The following is a 21539-nucleotide window of genomic DNA, read 5'->3' on the forward strand; positions in this document are numbered from 1 at the left end:
CCATCCCTTGCAGTGTCCTTGGGAACATCCTGGGACTAGCTGGAGGCCAGGTGGCCAGTAAGAGTGGGGCTGGACCAGGATGATAATAGAGGGAGAAAAGGCGAGAAATAGACACCAGGTCCAGGGCGGAGAGGCTAGCCAAGCCCCATACTCTGTCAGCCCTCGTCCGTACTCCTTTTCCTTACCTTCTCCCACCGAACTCCGGTGTCCTCCGGGGAGAGCAGCGGGAGTCAGAGCCGGACTTCGGCTACCCGCAGCCGTGCAGAACCGAGCCCGAGTCCACCCACGTTATCAGGCCCCCTCTCGCGGCCCTGCAGCCAGCTAGAGCCACGCCGCCACCTCAGCCCGCCGCCGGCTTTGAAAGCGCCCGGAGCTTCCACTCGCGTCATGGGCTGTGTCGAGTTGCCATTCGCCAGCGCGCGTCACGTGCAGCAGCGCGCGGCGGCGATTGGTGCGGTACGAGGAGGCGGGGGCGGACCGGGGACCACAGAGCCAGAGTTGCCTCAGACCCGAACGCCCAGCGGTGGTGAGCGGTCTGCGAGGTGGGAGGCCTGGTAGAGCAAGGCCGTGAGGGGCGGTAGTGTTGCTTATCCTGCTGCGGTGGGCGGCGGGGCCTCTGGGACACCCCGGCGAAGCGCGGCCTGTTGGGTTCGGTTGAGGCTGGGGCCGGCGGGAGGGGAGCGAGTGGGGCGGGGCCGGCGGGGGAAGCTGCGAAGCTGACCCGCCCGCCGCTGCTAGGACTCTGGATGAGAAGCCGGGGAAGAGGTGCGCGACTTGCAGCTAACGTAGCTGCGCCTGCGACTCCAACACCGTCTTAAACGTCTGGATCAGCACGTGGTGAGTGCTGGAGGGCACCTCAGTGAGGGGGACTGGTCTGGGTCTCGGGGCTGCAGGGCCGGGGCGCGAGGGGCCGCCCTCAGCCCCCACCCAGGACCCGACCTGGATCTCGAGAAGCTGAATGTCGCCATTCTCCTGTAGAAGCTCCTGATTTTTAAATGTTAGTAACTAATTAAAAGTAAATAAGTAAACACGGGGGGAACCAAACAAGTTGACGGGCCGATTCCAGACCATCAGTTTGTGACCTATGTAGACCAGATTCTCTTCCTAATTTGTGGTGTGACCTTGACCAAGTCACGTCTCTCTGGGATGGGCATTCTCAACATGGGTAATAGTGCTCATATACCTGGGGGTCAGAAAGGTCTTAGAAAATACAATGGCTTGTGGCTTTGCAAAGGGCCACAGAATATAAGCAGATGTACATGTGGCGTTAAAATGTTAATAGGGGCTGGGGGATTAGAAGAGAAAATGCCTAGAAAGGCTCCTGGGGGAGAGAGTGGGGAAATGAGAAAAAGGTGAGAAACACTGCTTTAAGGGAAGAGGTAAACAGACGTTCCTGTGATAGTTGTATATATTAAAGGATTAAAACAAACTAGCATTTATAGACTGAGAGTTGGAAGAACCTGAGAGGTCATCTAACTATTAGAAAAGTTTTGTGACACCATACACGTACACACACATAATTTTACTTGGTCTCCAAAACAAACTGTCATTCCACTTTCTATAATGAGAAAATTGAGGGTCAAAGGGTTTGGGTGATGTGCTGCAGTCAGAGCTATTAAATGGAAGAACTGGGATTTAAACCCAAGTCTCTATGGCTCCAAACCCACCTACTCATCACGTTGCCTGTCAGCCTGTGGTCCAATTATGTCCCAACCAAGAATTCTACTTTGTGACTTTTTAAAAATGAAGATTCCCAGCACCCCCTACTCCAGAAATGTGAATTCAGTATCTGGGACCGGGACCGGGAATCTGCATTTTAACAGCTTTACTAGGTGATTCCATTTTGGTGATCCAGGGGCCATTTGGAGAACAACTACTCTAGTAGTTGTTCTGATTTCCGACCCAGTCCCCAGTCCCCATGTCCTCATGGGATTGTACCCTAGGGATTCAAAATTCTCCTTCCAGAGCAGAGATTCCATCTCCTCTTCCAGATAGGTGACCAGCCAAGCTTTAGGAGGAAGTCCTTTGTTGGGAGAAGCCAAAGTTTATGAGATAGCACCTTGCACAGCTCTGTTTGAGAAAGTGCTGACAATTTTGCTTTTCTTTCTTTCTCTCCCTTCCTCCCCCCCTTCTTTCCTTCCTTCCTTCCTTCCTTCCTTCCTTCCTTCCTTCCTTCCTTCTTTCCCTTCCTTTCTTTCTTCCTTCTTTCTTTCCTCCTCCCTCCCTTCCTTCCTTACCTCCCTCCCTCTCTCCCTTCCTTCCTTCCCTCCCACCCTCCCTCCCTTCCTTCTTTCCCTTCCTTCCTCCCTCCCTTCCTTCCTCCCTCCCTTGCTTCCTTCCTTTTTTTGTAGAGCTTCCTTCACTGCTATTCTGACCCTCCTGAAAAACCAGGCTCAGGCATTTCTTTTAAAGTTAATAAACTTTAAAACACCATGAAAAAAAGTTTAAAAGCCACAATTCACTCATAATGCTACCAGTCTAACAATGTTCATGTTCCGTTTTATTGTTCTACTGTTAATTAATGATCTCCCTCTTGTTAATCATTGAACAATCATAGATTGTGCAAGTTCACAAAATTTAGAAAATTCTTCCAAGAGATAGGCTTGAACTTCACAATTCCAATTGGAAATCAGAAAATTATGCTGAAGATAAACCTTAAATCACAGTTCTCTTGAAAGCATGTCTCATTCTTCTTCCAAATTCCTCAAAATCTGAAGGTTTTTCTTTAGTTCTAAAATAAATGGTATAGTGGGAATGAAAATGTATACACTGAAATATTTCTTCTCCAGTAACTTTATCTGTTCTTTGCCATATCACTTCAACCTCACCAAAATATATGTTTAATTACTTAATTTGCTTATATATTTCCTGTTCTAAAAAATGTAAGTTGAATAATCAAAACATTTCTTTGCAATTATTAACTATCATTTAATGCACTTTGTTGCTGAAAAGGTTTTAGTTTTCTGGCTCTTGTGGAGGCAATATGGGATAGAGAAAATAAAGTGGGTTTTGGTTTAAGGAAAACTTCATGTTCCAATCCCAATTCCAACACTTTAACCTTGGGCCATTGACTTCCTCTCTTTTTCTCACTTTGCTCATCTTTAAGATGGGGACAGTGCCACCAGGGTGTTATCTGAGACAGCATTTATAAAGCCACCAGAGTACTAAGCACAACTCTTTTTCTACTATTAGTTCTCTTTCTCCTTCACTCTTTTTAGAGCAAATTTGTGAGTTCCAATCCTGCTGTATAATATTTGAGGTCATTTTCATTTCCAAAAGAGATGCAGAGGTTTTTTCTGAGGATCTTCTACGTGTGAGGCGTAAACAAAATCCATAAAAATAATAGTGAACCACCTTTTAAATTTTTCTTTGGGAAATCTAAGGGCATAGACTATCTAGCTCTTTATCACATTTTGCTATGACTAAAATCATCCATTTGTTAATTCGGTAAACATTTATGAACACTTATTAGTGCCAGGCATCTAAATGTAGGGGATGTACCAGTGAAGAAGACAAACAATGTCCCTTATCTTACAAAAATTATATAAGAAAAGGACAATAAATGAATAAAACAAGGTAATTACAGATTGTGATAAATGCCAGGACAATAAGACTATAAAGTGTCTCAGTGTTAACATGATAAGGAACTGTGTTCCTCACTGAGTTTAATTTGTAACAGATATTGGTTAGAAAATTCTCTAAAAAGTCTCAGTTAAGATTGTGAAAGTAGATTGTGTGTCAGAAAATGGAGAACTTAAGGAAAATAAATGATCACAGTTAAAGATTACCGAGATCTGAAATACTGTACTTTTTACAATTGATGCAAGAGACGTGATTTACATTGGTTCCATAGAACTGTCAATGTTGATAGTTCTTCACCTTGACTTTAAAGAAGTTATAATGTTTTTCTTGGAAATTATTCCCTTTAATAGAAATTAACATGGGTACCTAGTTTGGTAGAAAATTGTGTCCAAAAAACATCTTCCTCTATGGTTTCTGTAAAATTTATTGATTCTTAAGCCCATGGGAATTTTAACACACACAGCGAGTATGGACTGACCATTATAAAACAGGTGTCTAAGAAACTTTAGATATAAGTCCAGTAATTTTAGATATAATTTAGAAGTTACATATCTTTATTTTTCTAGTTGATCAAACAGTGATCAATCTGATCACAGTAAATTGAGCAAATTGGATTTTTTAAAAAACTGTGAATTTTGCAAGTGGCTAGTTACAATGATGAAAATTTTAAACTCCCTATCTACATACACTTGCATGAAAAAAATAACTTAAAAATATTAATAGGGATTCTGCTTTAGCATTTTCTCAGTTTGTTATTGATCATGTTTTCTGGGCTATGTAGTTAAGTATTTGGACATGCTTTTTTTGTCTTGGTTTAAAACCTAACATTTGTTCTCTTGGGTAATAAAGCTTTATGATTTTAATCCATAACTTTTTGAGTAGCAGGTTCTACCACAAGACCATCACCCAGCCTCATTCTAGCTGCTATGAAAGAATACTTCCTCTCTTTGTTCTTTCTCTTGGGTGTGAATAAGTATCAGTCTTTGGATCATACTTTCCTGTCTGGATGCTGCTGTGTTTATAGCACAAGGAGTTGACCATTGCAGGTGGAGAATGGTTTGGAGAAAACCCACAAATAGTACTTGAGGGAAACAAAGGCATGCCTTTTTGATCTCTGAGTCATTTCTATTCACTACAGTTCAAGCAGCACCGTTTCTTCTGCACACTTGATCTAATAATTTGTGGCACTCTACCCTTCAAAAGGAAGGTTATCTGGCTATATAAATGAACTGAGGACTTTATTTCATCAAAAATTTTTGAATACTTGCTCTGTGCTAGACATTATAGTAGTTTAAATGGATCTGTTATTATGGATTCAGTGGCAAATTTCTGTATGTTTAAGAAGGGCCATGTGATCTTAGCTACTCATGGAAACATTTTCTCATTTAGAAACATGCCTTTGCAAAGTCAATCTTGATTATGTTACTTTTATAGCTTTATAAAGGCTAATTCAGCTCTAGGTGGAAAATGTTCTAGAGAATTTATATTTTCTCCATTTAAAAAAATCAGCTGTTCTAGGAATTAAATAGCCCAGTAGTTTAATTTAGTGTTGTGACTGTGGATTTTTTTTTTTACATTTTTATTGAGTATAATTGCTTTACAATGTTGTGTTTCTGCTGTACAACAGAGTGAATCAGGTATATGTATACATGTATCCCCATATACCCTCCCTCTTGAGCCTCCCTCCCACCCTCCCTATCTCACCCCTCAGGTGGTCACAAAGCATCAAGCTGATCTCCCTGTGCTATGCAGTAGCTTCCCACTAGCTATCTGTTTTACATTTGGTAATGTATATACGTCAATGCTTACTCTCTGTGACTGTGTTTTTATTTTATTCTATTCACAATACTGTTTCCCAAGAAGTTTTCATATAATATATATTGACTTTTAAAAATAATGTTTTCTAGGAAGAAAATAAAGGTATAAAGGTAATATATATTCGGTATCAAACTTAGAAAATATTAATAATCAGAAAATAAAATAAAATACACCCTGTTAATATTTTGATATATATTCTTCTGGTCTTTCTCTATGTACCTATTTTATTTATATATTTCTTTGATAAAAATGAGATCATACTCTGCATTCTATTCTACAGCTTGTATTTTTTAATCTAGTATTACATGGCAAATAAATATGCTTTTTTATTCACATGATTCCCATTCTTTGTAAGCAGATGTTTTATTGCTAGAATAGGGACTACTAGAATCTATTTGTTAAATTATTCTGCAGGATAAATCCAGAAACCCAATCTACCAACAAAATCCACTTCTCTGCTCCTTTCCGTCCTTAATTCTGTCCCCCTTACTCCCCACTGCCCATTCTCCCACCCCCAGGAGGGTTCTGTTGGGGGAGTCTCTGAAGGAAGGTTTATCTAGTCAGTTACATACTAACGCTTAAGATCTCATCTTTTCAAACCTTTTCAGCCAATCCTTCAGAATTTTTATTTTTTACTTTATTTGCTAGAGAACCTGTTTTGTGAATGGCTGGGCTTATTCCTATTCTAAGGTCGAAATCTTTTATCCACCCTTTTTATAAACCATAACAGATTTCAACTTCCCATCAAGAGTGGAGTTGGGAGGGTTTGGAGTAATGTGGGAAAATAAAAATCATATGCTGGAATTCTTGCTCAGAATTGTAGGGGAAGGGGAGATAACTGAATAAAAATATGTTTAGGGTTGAGTAATAGACATTTAAATTAAAAATTTTTGTGTTCCAAAGAAAATAGCCTAGTTTTTAAATTCCATTTTGCCTTTTGTGTATTACTTCAAACTTTCTAGCAGTTTTGTTATATTGTTTCTAATGTACAAATATATTTGACTATTAAATATCCCTGTTTTGAAATATACAATATTTTTGTCTTCATTCTCAATGTCTTTATACTCTATGAGAAATTATATATAAATGACTCAAGCCACAGATTAAGTTTATATTGGATATTACAAACAATGGTAGGACTGGGTTTTAAATTGTAGCATGAAAGTAAATACCCAAAAGTGTACATAATTGTAACCAGTGCAACTATAGAATCTTTTGAAGACAAGTTTATTTCTATAAAAGTAGAACATTTAAAAATTTAGAAAATACCAATAGGCCAAACAGAAAAAAACACTTAGCATCCCACCACTGTTAATATTCCATTAGTTTACTAATCTAATTTGCCTTTCTCTTTCCTAATCTATAGTGAATTCTATTCATAATGGTCATATCAAATGACAGCTCTCCTGTGAGTGCTTTAACTCTATTTGAATTGAATATGTATACATTATCTTTTTTGAACCTGTTTTGTGAATGGATGGGCTTATTCCTATTCTAAGGTCGAAATCTTTTATCCACCCTTTTTATAAACCATAACAGATTTCAACTTCCCTTGCGTATCTATAGATATCTGGCACATCTTGTGTCTTTAGGGAAAAGTGTGAGCATACTAACTTTTTAAGTTTGTTTTAATAATATGAGTGATAACAAAATAAATAATATAAGTAATAATGGAAAATACAGAAATGTGTAAAGGAAAAAAACAATCACACTCCCACTTTTGGTCAATTTCTTTCAAGTCCTTTTTCTCTGCCTATTTATTTTTACAAAGTATGTGTACAGTTTTTGTATTTGACTTCCTTAATAGAAGTGTTTTACCACTTTAAATCAATTTTTAATATTTTAATATGTCCCTGATATAATGTACTGCAGCTAATGCTAGCCCCTGTCTTTCCCAGCTCCTCCATCTGAATTCTCCTGCAGGCTAGGTTCTTCCCAGATGTTGATCATCCTGACATGGATGCTTTTTAATATTCACTGTCATCATTGCTGTCATTTCTTGAACACTTCTTATGTTTCTGTACTTTATATTGGTGGCTTATCTGAACAAGCTTACTTTATCATGTCCCGGTGAATGCTATTATTGGACTGCTATGTCTTCCTTTCTTCCCCATAGCTGAGTTCATTTTCTCAGCCCCTGTAATCTCCACATTTCCTCCATTCTATAAGTCTGTTTTGCACAGGTCCTACCATGCATCTAATTTAGCCTGCCTAGTTTTGTCAGTAAAAGGCTGTAAAGAATCAACTGACTCTAGTTCAGTGTTTTCTTTCCTTTGAGCAAAAGCTCATTGAAAACAAAGACGATAAGCAGGACCACAGGGGAGGTTTTCTTCTCTCTGTGACTATTTGTGTGTGGTTCCTGGTGCACATGGGAGAAGTATTCTCATTTAGATAATTTTCTTCTCTTCTATCTTATGCAAATGATTAGATATTTCAAAACAGGGAAAACACAGTTCTAATTATTTGTGGATTTTTAAAGTGTGAATGCCATTAATGGTCTAAATTGCTATAAAAAGATTGTAGAATAATTATGCTTTTAGCTTGTACCTTTCAAAGTCTTGTTGTCTAATTGATTATTACTTGGATCAGTGGTAGACCTCCTAGATAGATAGACAAATCAAACTTCAAAATTCCTCACATTGGTGAAGATGGAAATAAAATTGAACTATTTTTCTTTATATTAAATTTTGGACTTAAATTTTATACTTTTTTTAAACTAACTTTTCTAGGTGACTATGACAATATAGACTAGAAGTAATATCCTTTTGTCACATAAGCGGTGAAATTTATTGGTTTCAGCAGAGTGAATCTTGTCGTATGGGCATTTGGGGAAGAGATTTTAACATATCGGAATCATTCACTTAGTGCCAGACATTGAGACCAAGGGAGCCTGGTACAGTATCCACCCTTCATTCCTAAGCCTATCCCTCAGGTCATAGTGAACAACCCTGACTCCTTTTCCACACTTCATTACTCCCTGGGTATATGCTTTCATCCTTTCTACCAGGCAATTATGTTTTCAAAGGTCAGGGCCTATTTTATTTATCCTTATATTCCCCATGACTCTCATAGTTCTTGGCATCTAGTAGCAGCTCAAATATTTATTATCTTGAATTGGACTGTTGTTCATGTGAGTCCCTAACTATCCTGGCCTCTTCCCCTCTAAACATATTCCAGTTTATCTGTCTTTTTTCAGTTATGTTCCTTGTATGTTTCTGTCTTCCGACTTTGAAAAAAATATATTTGCACAAAGACACAATTTTACATGATTGAAAGTTGGAAAAATATCAAAGATGGCCTAATTTTATTATTATTGAGGATGTCAAAGTTTTCTCTTACCAGACGGTTATAACTGAAAACTGTATTATTTATTTTGTTGCTCAAATTGTTCCAGCATTTGCCATTGGGAGTTCTTTCAGTTGGCTGAAAGGACTTTGGCATAGTCCCAGCAGTTTGTGTTTTGAGCACTTTCCTACTTTCTGGCACTGTAGGATGCTCCAGGATCATCGTGTATATTCCTTGCTCCACCCCTAAAATCAGCCATTTCTTTTTGTTTGTTTTTGTTGTTGTTTATTTTTTCTTTTCCATTATGATTTATTACAAGATACTGAATATAGTTCCCTGTGCTGTACAGTAGGACCTTGCTGTTTATCCATTCTATATATAATAGTTTGCATCTGCTAGTCCCAAACTCCCAATCCATCCCTCCTGCACTCTCCTTCCCCTTGGCAACCACAAGTCTGTTGGCTATGTCTGTGAGTCTGTTTCTGTTTCATAAGTAAGTTCATTTGTGTCATATTTTAGATTGCACATGTAAGTGATATCATGGGGTATTTGTCTTTCTCTTTCTGACTTAACTTCACTTAATATGATAATCTCTGGGTCCATCCATGTTGCTGCAAATGGCATTATTTCATTCTTTTTTATATAAAATCAGCCATTTCAACAAGGATCCCCAGATCCTTTTATTGTAGAATGGTATTAGAAATGAGGAATTGGTCTAATCTGCTCATCATTGAAACTGGGGTGTCACTGTCTTTAGGCCCTGTCAGTGTTAGAAAGTAAATGTATGTATATTAACCTGTGTATGTATACACATCTGTGTTATTTCTACTATTACTCATCAGTTCCTAAGTTAAGCTAAACAGGAGTTCCCACTGATGTCTCAGACTCTAGTTCAGAACTACATGGTTCATTTTAGCCTCTTCCCCTTACTTATCTGTAAACTCCCATTCCAACAGTGAGAAATCTAGCTTCTACCATTCCCCATCTTTTTACTTATTTTATCAGTCGCAGTGTACAAGTACAGCAGTATCAGAATTGTTAACCAGTACCTCCTTGAGAAACAACATTACCAACTACAGTATAGTGTTTATATACAGTTCCTTTTGTTTTGTCCTACAGTCTCCAGTCATTTCCAAAGATACTTAGATCCGTTTCTCCCCATCCCCTCCAGTGGGGTTATGTCATACGTTTGTAATACAATTAAATTCTTTTGTCATAGTCTGCATTCCATGCTGATATTCCCCCCGTCCACCCTCTTAGTTGAGTTTTTTTAAATTTTCATTTTAAAATATTACATTAAAGTTGATTCCTTGTGCTATAAAGTTCCGTGGGTTTTGGCAAGTGGATAACATCATGTACCCATCACTGTAGTGCTAGACAAAATAGTTTAATGGCCCTAAAAAATTGTGCTTTACCTAGCCACTCCTCTGCCCTTTCCAGACCACTTACAAAAACTGATCTGTTTTCTATCTTTTCTAGAAAGTCATATAAATGAAGTCATACAAGATGTAGGCTTCTCAGACTGGATTCTTTCACTTGGCATAATGCATTTAGGATTTATCCATGATTTATCCATGTTGTTGTGTAGATTAATGGCTCTTTCTGTTTGATCACAGAATGGTGTTCGTAGCATGACTGTAACATCTTGGTTGTTTCCAGCTTTGGCAATTGGTAACTACAAATAGATCTTTTGCCCATTTTTTTTTTTTATTTCAGTAGAAACTAAAAAATAGAATATCAAGGTTTAATTTTTAATTTCAAAGCAAAGTTCAGACAATACAGAAGTGTATAAAGGAAATAAAATAGGATAAATGCTCCCTTTTTGCTCCAAACCTAAATCTTTTAAAATAACTGGTGTTAACAAATTGACACATATGCTGCAGGTTTTTCCCCTGTGCTTCTAGTAACACAAATGCATTTTTTCTATAATTTTGAAATTTTTTACATATAAACCTAACTAGACTAAAATTATTACTCTGCAACTTGCTTTTATTTTTTATCACTTATCACTGTATTATCACTGTATTATAGTCAGTGTTCCAGGTCAGTACATTTAAATCTAACTTGTTCCAGCTGGTTTTTATTCCATAAGAAATATATGCTATAATTTGCTCAACCATTTCTTACTCAGAAGTATTCAAATTAATACCAGTTTCTTGTCTACAAGAAAAATACTACAGTAACCACACTTTTATACACACTGATGGCCTTTTGGTTTTTTTCTTAAATAAAAATACACTATATGGATATCTATAATTTTATAATTTACCAATATATAAACAGAAAAAAAGCAGTAGGCTTCTTGGGACTGGTAATCATATTCTATCCTGAAACCTATCCTTCTTGTCAGTCTTGCTCTCACTCTCACTCCTGCCCTCTCTCCTCACCATTTCCCTCTCTCATTTTGCCCATTAAAAAAAATTGGGTTGTTTTCTTATTCAGCCTTAAAAGTTTCTTTGTATATGCTGGAAACATGTCCTTTGTCAGTATGCGATTTGCAGATATTTTCTCCCGGTATGTCTTTCCTCCCTTCCTTCCTCCCTCCCTTCCTTCCTTCCTTCCTTCCCTTTTTTCTTTTCTTCCTTCCTTCCTTCCTTTCTTCTTCTTTCTTTCTTTCTTATTTATTTATTATTTTTGGCTATGTTGGGTCTTTGTTTCTGCGCGCAGGCTTTCTCTAGTTGTGGCGAGTGTGGGCTACTCTTTGTTGTGGTGTGCGGGCTTCTTATTGTGGTGGCTTCTCGTTGCGGAGCATGGGCTCTAGGTGTGGCTCATGGACTCAGTAGTTGTGGCTCGTGGGCTCTAGAGCACAGGCTCAGTAGTTCTGGCACACGGGCTTAGTTGCTCCATGGCATGTGGGACCTTCCTGGACAAGGGCTTGAACCCGTGTCCCCTTCATTGGCAGGTGGATTCTTAACCACTGTGCCACCAGGGAAGCCCCCAGTATGTCTTTTCATTTTCCTAACAGTGTCTTTCACAAAGCAAAGGGTTTTGATTTTAATTAAGTCCAACTTAAAATTTTTTCTTTTATGAATTTTGCTTTTGGTATTGTACTTAAAAACTCATCGCCAAACCCAAAGTCATGCAGATGTTCCCCTACATTTTCTTCTAGAAATTTTATAGTTTCTGCATTTTACATTTAGGTCTGTGATCCGTTTCAAGTTAATTTTTGTGTAAGATGTGAGGTTCAGTTTGTTGCATATGGACTTCCAGTGTGTAGCATCATTTGTTGAAAAGACTGTTCTTTATCCATTGAATTGCTTTTGCACCTTTGTCAAAAAATTGAGAGTATTTTTGTAGGTCTGTTTCCATACTCTCTATTCTATTCCATTGATTGATGTGTCTATTCTTACCCTGTGTTTATTATTGTAACAGTGAGTCTTGAAATTGGGTAATGTAAATCCTTCAACTTTTGTTCTTCTTTCCCAGAATTGAATTAGTTATTCTAGTACCTTTACCTTTTTCATAAAATTTTAGAATATGCTTATGTATGTCTATAAAAAACCTGGCTGGAATTTCAGTAGGGATTTCATTAGGCCACAGAGAATTGACATCTTTACTGTGTTGAGTCTTCCAGGGCAAGAAGACAAAATATCTCCTCTATTTATTTAGATTTTCTTTCTTTCATCAGTGATTTCTAGTTTTCTATGCTCAAATCCTGTACATATTTTGTTAGATTTACACCTAAGGACCTCATTTTGGTGGATATTATTATAAATGTATTATTTTTAAAAATTCAAATTCTGAGTATTCGTTGCTGGTATATAGAAAAGCAGTTGACTTTTGTGTATTGACTATGTACCTTTTGACCTTGCTAAACTCATTCATTATGTACAGGAGTTATTTGGTAGATACTTTGGGGTTTTCTGCATAGATAGTTATGTTGTCTGTGATTAAAGCAGTTTTGCATATTTCTTCCTTTCTAGTCTGTATACCTTTCATTTCTTTATTTGAATACACTAGCTAGGACTTTTAGTATGAGGTTGAATTAGAAGTGGTGAGAAAGGACATCCTTGCCTTGTTCCTGATCTTAGGGGGAAAACTTAACATCTTGCTATTGAGGATGATGTTAGCCGTGATTTTTAAAAAATAATCTTTATTAGGTTAGTGAAGTTCCCTTCTATTCTTAGTTTTTTGAGAATTTTTATCATGAATGGATGTTGAACTGTTTCTGCTCATGTATTAATATGATCACATGATTTTTCTTGTTCAATGTATTAAAATGATGAATTACATTAATTTACATATGTTAAACCAACCTTGCAATTTTGGTATGAACACCCATGTGATCATGATGTATTACCCTTTTTATATATTGCTGGATTCAGTTGACTAATATATTTACATCTAAATTCATGAAAAATACTCTTTTATAGTTTTCTTTTTTGTAATACTGTTGACCCTTGAACAACCGGGGTTTGAACTGTGTGGATCCACTTATACACAGATTTTTTTCAATAAATACATACTACAGTACTGAACAAACCCTGGTTGGCTGACTCTGCAGATGTGGAACTGTGGATACCAAGGGCTGATTGTAAAGTTATACAAGCGGATTTTCAACTGCGTGGGGGGTCAAGATCCCTAACCCCAACACTGTTCATGGGTCAACTGTATATTTTAGTTTTGGAATAGGTTAATGCTGGCCTTATAAAATGAGTAGGGAAGTGCTCTCCCATGTTTTCTGGAAGAGACTGTAAATGTGTTATTATTTCTTCCTTAAATACGTAGTAAAATTCACCAGTGAAACAATCTAAGCCTTGTGTTCTTTTTGTGTGTGTGTGGGGGTGAAGGTTTTCTACTAACTTAATTTCTTTTTTAGATATAGGGCTATTTATATTATCTATATTTCCTTAAGTAAGTTTCAGTAGTTTGTGCCCTTCAAGGACTGGTTCATTTTATCCAGATTATAAAATTTATGGGCACAGACTTGTTTGTAGTATTCCGTTATTATCTTTTCATGTCTTTGATTTTAGTAGTGATGATACCTGTTTTATTCCTGATATTGTTAATTTGTAGTCTCCTCTTTTTTTTCTTGGTTACTTTGATTAGAGGTTTATCATCTCATTCCTTTTACTTTAGGTTTAATTCATTTTTCTTTATCTAGTTTCCTAAGTTGAAAGCTTAGGTTATTGATTTTAGAACTTTCTTCTTTTCTAAAATATATAATACTAAACATTTGTCTCTAAGCACTATGTTAGCTGCATCCCATAAATTTTGATGTATTTTTAAAAGTTATTTTTAATTGTAGTAAAATATACATAACATAAAATTTACCATCTTAACCATTTTAAGTGGTTAAATGATATTAAATATATTCATGCTGTGCAAGTTAAATTGTATTTTCATTTTTATTTTGTTTAAAATATTTTCAAATTTATCTTGAGACTTCTTAGCCCATATATAATTTAGAAGTATGTTGTTTAATTTCCAAATATTTGGGGCTTCCCTAGTGGCGCAGTCGTTAAGAATCCGCCTGCCAATGCGGGGGACATGGGTTCGAGCCCTGGTCCAGGAAGATCCCACATGCTGCGGAACAGCTAAGCCCATGTGCCACAACTACTGAGCCTGCGCTCTAGAGCCCAGTGCTCTGCAACAAGAGAAGCCACTGCAATGAGAAGCCCAGGCACCTCAATGAATAGTAGCCCCTGCTCGCCTGTTACTAGAGAAAGCCCGTGTGCAGCAACGAAGACCCAACACAGCCAAAAATATATAAAAAATTGATTTCCAAATATTTTGAATTGTCTAGCTATCTTCTATTACTGATTTTTAGTTTTATTTTGGTATGCTTTGAGAACGTACTTTGTAAGGTTTCTGTTCTATTTGTTAAATTATGTTTTATGTACCAGAATGTTGATGAATGTTGTGTGTGTGCTCCTTTTGTTAGATGGAATGTTCTATAAATATCAGTTGTATCAAGTTGATTGATAGTGCTGTTCAGGTCGTCTATATTCTTACTGATTTTCTGCCTACCTGTTCTATCAATTACTTGGAAAAGGGTGTTGAAGCCTCCATTTGTAAATACAGTCATCCCACTTATCCACAGTGGATTGGTTCCAGTATCCGCCCCCCCCCCGCCCCCAGATTCCAAAATCCATGGATGCTCAAGTCCCTTATATAAAGTGGTGTTGTGTCTGCATATAACCTATGCATATCCTCCCATATACTTTAAAACATCTTTAGATTACTTACAATACCTAATACATTGTAAATGCTAGGTAAATGGTTGTAAATACAAGCTGAAGTCTATGTAAGTAGTTACAGGTATGTAGCAAATTCAAGTTTTGCTTTTTGGAGCTTTCTGGAATTTTTTTTCCAAATATTTTCCATCCATGGTTGGTTGAATCCATGAATAGGGAACCTGTGGGTATAGAGGGCTAACTGTAGGCAATTTGTCTATTTCTCCTTTCAGTTTTATCAGTTTTTGCTTCATGTTTATAAAGTTTATGCTATCAGTTCTCAAATTTGGGCATATTATCAATTTTGAGTCAATTTTTGTTTGTGGTATGAGAGGTCATTAGAGGTTCCTGTTTTTTGCATAGGGATATTCAGTTGTTTCAGCACACTTTGTTGAAAAGAGCATACTTTTTTCTACTTCACTGCCTTTATATCTTTGTCAAAAATCGGTTGTCCAGTAGGTGTGGGTATATTTCTGGACTTTCTTTTTTCTTGCTGCATTGCTCCATTTATCTGGCTTTATGCTACTACCTCACTGTTTTTATTGCTGTTGGAAGTATTAGACTGAAAACTTTTCTTTTTCAAGTTGTTTTGGCTACTGTATTTCCATAAGTTGTGTAATTGGCTTGTCAATTTCTGCAAAAAAACCTCATGAAATTTTGGTTGAGATTGTGATGGATCTATAGGTCATTATGGGGAGAACTGATATCTTAGTCTTCTGAACTACTAACACAGTAGATCTTGCCCCTTTTTAAGGTCCTCTCTATTTTTTCTCAGTAGTGTTTTACAGTTTTCAGTATACAACCTTTTCACATCTTTTGTTAGATGTAGCCCTAAATATTTTATTCTTTTTGATGCTATTGTAAATGTGCTTTCTAATTTTAATTTTATTACTTATGATTTATATAAAAATATGATTAATTTTTGTATGTTAATCATGTAACCTTGTTAAGTTGGCTTATTTCTAGTAGGTTTTTTGTGGATTGCATCAGATTACATAGTTGATATGTCATCTCTGAATAAACATAATTTTGCCTCCATACTGTATTGTGTAAAAGTGGTAAGAGTGGACATGCTTTTCTCAGTGGGGGAAATACGTTGAACTGAATGAAATTTCAACATATCAAAAACTTGTGAGCTGCCTAAAGCACTGCTGAAAGAGGATGCAAGGCTGCTTCAGTATTTGAAAATCAGTATAACTGACCATATTAACAGGTTAAAGGGACAAAAGTCACACAATTATATCAGTCAGTGCAGAAAAAGCATTTGACACAATTCAACACTGACTTATTAAAAACTCTCAGAAAGTTAGGAATAGAGGGGAACTGCCTCAACTAGAAAAAGAGCATCTTTTTCTTACAGACCTTATAGAAGTAGAATTTATATTTAGTTTAAACTTACAGAAATACAGTTGTTTTTGTATATCAATCTTGTATCCTGACAACTTGCTGAACTTGTTTATTAGTTCTAATAGTTTTTTTTTTTTAGTGGATTCCTTAAACTCTTCTAAACATCACATCATCTGCAGATTGAAATTCTTTTATTTCTTCCTTTGCAATATGGAAGACTTTTATTTCTTTTTCTTGCATTATTGCTCTGACTGGAACCCCCATTACAGTGTTGAACAGAAGTGATAAGAGTGTATGTCTGTCTGGTTCTGGATCTTAGGGGAAAGCCGTTTGTATTCCACTGTTACTTATGATGTTAGTTGTGGGTATTTCATAGGTGCCCTTTGTCAGTATGAGGAAATTCCCTTGTAATGCTAGTTTATTGAGTGTTTTTATCTTGAGAGGATGTTGGTTTTTGTCAAATGCTTTTTGTGTCTGTTGAGATGATCATGTCGTTTTTGTCTTTTATTCCACTGATATGAGGTATTTTGTTGATTTTGAATGTTACACCAACCTCATGTTCCTGAGATAAATTCCATTTTATCATGGTGTATATACTTTTCTGTATGTTGTTGGATTTGGTTTGTTGCTAATATATTTTGAGGATTTTTTTCCTCCATATTCATAAGAGATACTGGTCTATAATTTTCTTGTGATGTTTTTCTCATTTTAGTATCAGTGTAATTCTGTACTCATAGAATGAATTGTGACATGTTCCTCCTCTTCTATTTTTTGAGGAGCTTGTAAAGGATTGGTGTTAATTCTTTAATGTTTGGTAGAACTCACCAGTAAAACCATCTAGACTTGGTGCTTTTTTTGTGGCAAGTTTTTGGAATAATAAGTTTCTTTACTTGATATAGGTCTATTCAGATTTTCTATTTTTTCTTTGTTTTAATTACTTTTTTATTGAGGTAACATTGGCTTATAGCATTATATAAGCTTCATGTGTGCAATAATATACTTCTGCTTCTCTATACATTACAGCTCACCAAAAATTTAGTTTCCATCTGTCACCACATAGTTGATCCCCTTTACCCATTTCACCCCCCTGCCACAACACACCTTCCTCTCTGGTAACCACTACGCTCACTATATCTATGTTTGGTTTAGTTTATTCAACTTCTTAAAATTTGTTTTTTATATTCCACATGAATGAAATTATATGATATTTGTCTTTATTCATCTGACATATTTCACTTAGGATAATACTCTCAAGGTCCATCCATGTTGAAAGAAATGGCAAGATTTCTTTCTTTTTTTATGGCTGAGTAGTGTGTATTCTAGTATATATACATCTATTTGTCTGTCTACACCTTCTTTCTCCATTCATCACAAGATGGGCAATTAGGTTGTATTCATATCATGGCTATTGTACATAATGCCACAATGATCACAGGGGTCCGTGTATCTTTTGGAGCAAGTGTTTTTGTATTCTTTGGATAAATACCCAAAAGAGGGATAGCTGGATCTTATCGTAGTTCTATTAATTTTTTGAGGAATCTCCATACTGTATTCCCTAGTGGCTACACCAATTTACATTCCCACCAATAGTGTATGAGCGTTCCCTTTTCTCCACATTCTTGCTAAAACTTGTTATTTCTTGCCTTTTTGATAATAGCTTGTTAATTTTAACAAGCATGAGTTAGTATCTCATTGTGGTTTTGATTTGCATTACTCTAATAAGTAGTGCTGTTAACATCTTTTCAAGTGCCTGTTGGCATTCTGTATGTCTTCTTTTGGAAGCTCCTTTGCCCACTTTTAAATAAGGTCATTTGGTTTTTTTGTTGTCAAGTTGTATGAATTCTTTATATATTTTGGATATCAATCCCTTATTGGATATATGATTTACAGATATCTTCTCCCATTCAGTAGGTTGTCTTTTTGTTCTGTTGACATTTTCCTTTGCTGTGCAGAAGCTTTTTAGTTTGATGGAGTCCTGTTAATTTTTGCTTTAGTTTCTCTTGCCTGAGGAGACATTATCTAGAAAGATAATAAGATCAGTGTCAAAGAGCATACAACCTATGTTTTCTTCCAGGAGTTTTATGGTTTCAAATCTTACATTCAAGTCTTTAATCTACTTTGAGTTGATTTTTGTGTATGATGTGAGATAGTGGTCTAGTTTCATTTTTCTTTTTTTGCATGTGATTGTCCAGTTTTCCCATCACCATTTATTGAAAAGACTAGGCTTTCTCCATTGTATTTTCTTTGCTCCTTTGTCATACATTAGTTGTCCATATATGTGTGGGTTTATTTCTTGCTCTCAGTTCTGTTCCATAGATCTATGTAACTTTTTCTGCCAATACCATGCTGTTTTGTTACCATGGCTTTGTAATATTTGAAATCGGGGTGTGTGATACCTCCAGCTTTGTTTGTTTTTTTTTCCATCAGGATTATTTTGGCTATTCAGGGGTCTTTTGTGGTTCCATATAAATCTTAGAAGTTTTTGTTATGTTTCTGTGAAAAATGTCCTTGGAATTTTTGATAGGGATTACTTCAAACCTGAGATTGCTTTAGGACATTTGAGCAATGTTAATTTTTCCAATCTGTGAGCACAGAGTATATTTCCATTTATTTATCTCTTCTTCAGTATCTTTCAACAGTGTGTTATAGTTTTCAATGTACAGATCTTTCACCTCCTTGGTTAAATTTATTCCTAGATATTTTATTCTTTTTGTTGTGATTGTAAGTGGGGTTATTTTCTTAATTTCTCTTTCTGTTAGCTCAATGTTAGTGTGTTAAAAACAGCACAAATTTGCGTATGTTGATTTTGTATTCTGCAACATTGCTGTGTTTATTACTTCTAATAGTTTTGTGGTGGTGTCTTTAGGGTTTTTAACATATATAATCATACCATCCACAAATAGTAACAGTTTTTTATTTCTTTTTCTTATCTAATTGCTCTACCTAGGACTTCCAATGCTATGCTGAATAAGAGTGGCAAGAGTGGGCATCTTTGTCTTATTCCTAATTTTATTTTTTTATTTTAATTTTTAAAATTTTTAAAATTTTTATTTGTTTTTGGCTGCATTAGATCTTCATTGCTGCGCATGGGCTTTCTCTATTTGTGGCGAGCAGAGGCTACTCTTTGTTGCAAGTGTGTAGGCTTCTCATTGCGGTGGCTTCTCTTGTTGCAGAGCACAGGCTCTAGGCACACGGGCTTCAGTAGTTGCAGCACACAGGCTCAGTAGTTGTGGCACACTGTCCCTAGAGTGCGTGGGCTTCAGTAGTTGGTGGCGCACAGGCTCAGTAGTTGTGGCGCGTGGGCTCAGTAGTTGCGGTGCGTGGGCTTTAGGGTGCGCAGTCTCAGTAGTTGTGGTGCGTGGGCTCAGTAGTTGTGGCTAACAGGCTCTAGAGCGCTGGCTCAGTAGTTGTGGCGCACGGGTGTAGTTGCTCTGTGGCATGTGGGATCTTCCCGGACCAGGGATCGAACCTGTGTCCTCTGCATTGGCAGGCGGATTCTTAACCACTGCGCCACTGGAGAAGTCCTTATTCCTAATTTTAATGAGATAGTTTTCAGTTTTTCACCAATGAGGGTGATGTTAGCTGTGCTTTTGTCATGTATGGCCTTTATTATGTTGAGGTATGTTCTATACTCACTTTATTGAGTTTTTATCACAAATGGGTGTTAGAATCTTGTCAAATGCTTTTTCCGGATGTATTCAGATGATCTTATGTTTTTATGCTTCATTTTGTTAATGTGATGTATCATTGTGATTGGTTTGAGGATGTTGAACCATCCTTGCCTCCCTGGAGTAAATCCCACTTGATCATGGTGTGTGATCCTTTGAATATATTGTTGTATTTAGTTTGCCAATATTTAGTTGAGGATTTTTGCATCTGTGTTTATCAGAGATATTGGCTGTAATTTTCTTTTTTGTGTGTTGTCTTCATTTGGTTTTGGTATCAGAGTGACATTGGCTTTATGAAATGAGTTAGAAAGCATTCCTTCTTCTTCATTTTTCTGAAGACTTTGATGAGGATAGATATTAAATCTTCTTTGAATGTTTGATAGAATTCACCTGTGAAGCTCTCTGGTCCTGGACTTTTGTTTTGGGGGAGGTTTTTATGTTACTGTTTCAATCTCTGTCTTTATGATTCAGTTTTGGAAGGTTATGTTATTCTAAGAATTTGTCTGTTTCTTCTAGGTTGTCCAATTTGTTGCTACATAGCTGTTCATAAGATTCTCTTATAATTCTTTGTATTTTTGTGGTATCTGGTTTGCTCTATTTCCAGTGCTTTCTAGTACATTCTTTATTTCATGTGTTGAGTTCTTCAGCTCCAGAGTTTGGTTCTTTTTTAGAGTTTCAGTCTCTTTGGTAAAGTGTTCTTTCTGTTCATTAATTTTATTCCTGAGCTAATTGAACTTGAGCCTTTCTGAGTCTTCTTGTAGCTTGTGGAATTTCTTCATGACAGCTATTTTGAATTCTCTATTAGATCATAATACTCCACAATTTTAAGGTTGGTTTTTGGGGAATTGTCATTTTCTTTTTGTGATACAGTGTTACTGTGGTTCTTTAGGATGCCTGATGAGTTGTTCCTCTGCTGGTGCATTTGAAGTAGCAAATACTTTTCCACTGGATTCTAATAACTCAACAAGTAAGAAATTAGAGGGTTTTTTTGTTTTCCAGTAGGTGGCACTATAGCACAAGTTTTTCTTTATCTTAGCTGAGCTGCCACTGGTTATATTTAAGAGTTGGCACTTTCCACTCTCTGCTTGTGTCAGAGGTATTGCCCCATACCCTCATTATCGCTTCTTGTGCCTTCAGGGTCAGTGGCATCGCCTCCTTGGGCACAGGGATGATGGGCTCTTCTGCTGCGTCCAGAATTCCCTGAATCACAGGCTTCACCACCAAGGGTGGGGATGGAGAGTTGGGGTCATGCAGGCACCTCTGCTTGTGTCTGGTATTGTAAGGTTCACAGGCTCCACCACTGTGGGCAGTAGGCCAGAGTTGTGGGCGCCTCAGTGACTTGGGGGATGGGGTCCTGGGCCCTAGTACTGCTGCTGCCCAGTTACCAGTGGCCATGGGCGCCACTCCTGCTGGGAGGTCAGAGTCACGTATACCACCTCCTCTGCTGCTACCTGGTTTTCTGGGGCTGTGGGCTTAGCTGTTGTGGCTGGAGCGCTAGGATTGCAGGCACTGTCTCTATTGTTCCCTCAGTTGTGCCTCTATGTGTTACAGTCCACCCACCTTTTGGTGTAGAGGTGCGTGGTATTCTTCAGCATCCTGTTGTGTTGAGTAGAGGGGCCCTAGTTGAGTTGTCTCATTTCACCGTGCTGCTGACATCACTCTC

At 37.1% G+C, this 21539-nt stretch overlaps 1 protein-coding gene across 6 annotated transcripts in view; it reads left to right on the forward strand.

Annotated features, from left to right (window-relative positions):
• The first annotated feature begins 491 nt into the window (after positions 1–491).
• Positions 492–21539, forward strand: part of PTPDC1 (protein tyrosine phosphatase domain containing 1) — an 86090-nt gene continuing 65042 nt past the window's right edge. For 5 of the 6 annotated variants that reach the window (XM_068552390.1, XM_068552392.1, XM_068552384.1 and 2 more), the window contains exon 1: positions 503–837. The gene's annotated coding sequence lies outside the window, so the exon portion shown is untranslated. Of the gene's footprint in view, positions 838–21539 lie in introns of all 6 variants that reach the window. The other variant, XM_068552383.1, reaches the window with a different exon arrangement.

Source organism: Eschrichtius robustus, chromosome 10 (assembly GCF_028021215.1).
Source record: "Eschrichtius robustus isolate mEscRob2 chromosome 10, mEscRob2.pri, whole genome shotgun sequence".
NCBI lineage: Eukaryota > Metazoa > Chordata > Mammalia > Artiodactyla > Eschrichtiidae > Eschrichtius > Eschrichtius robustus.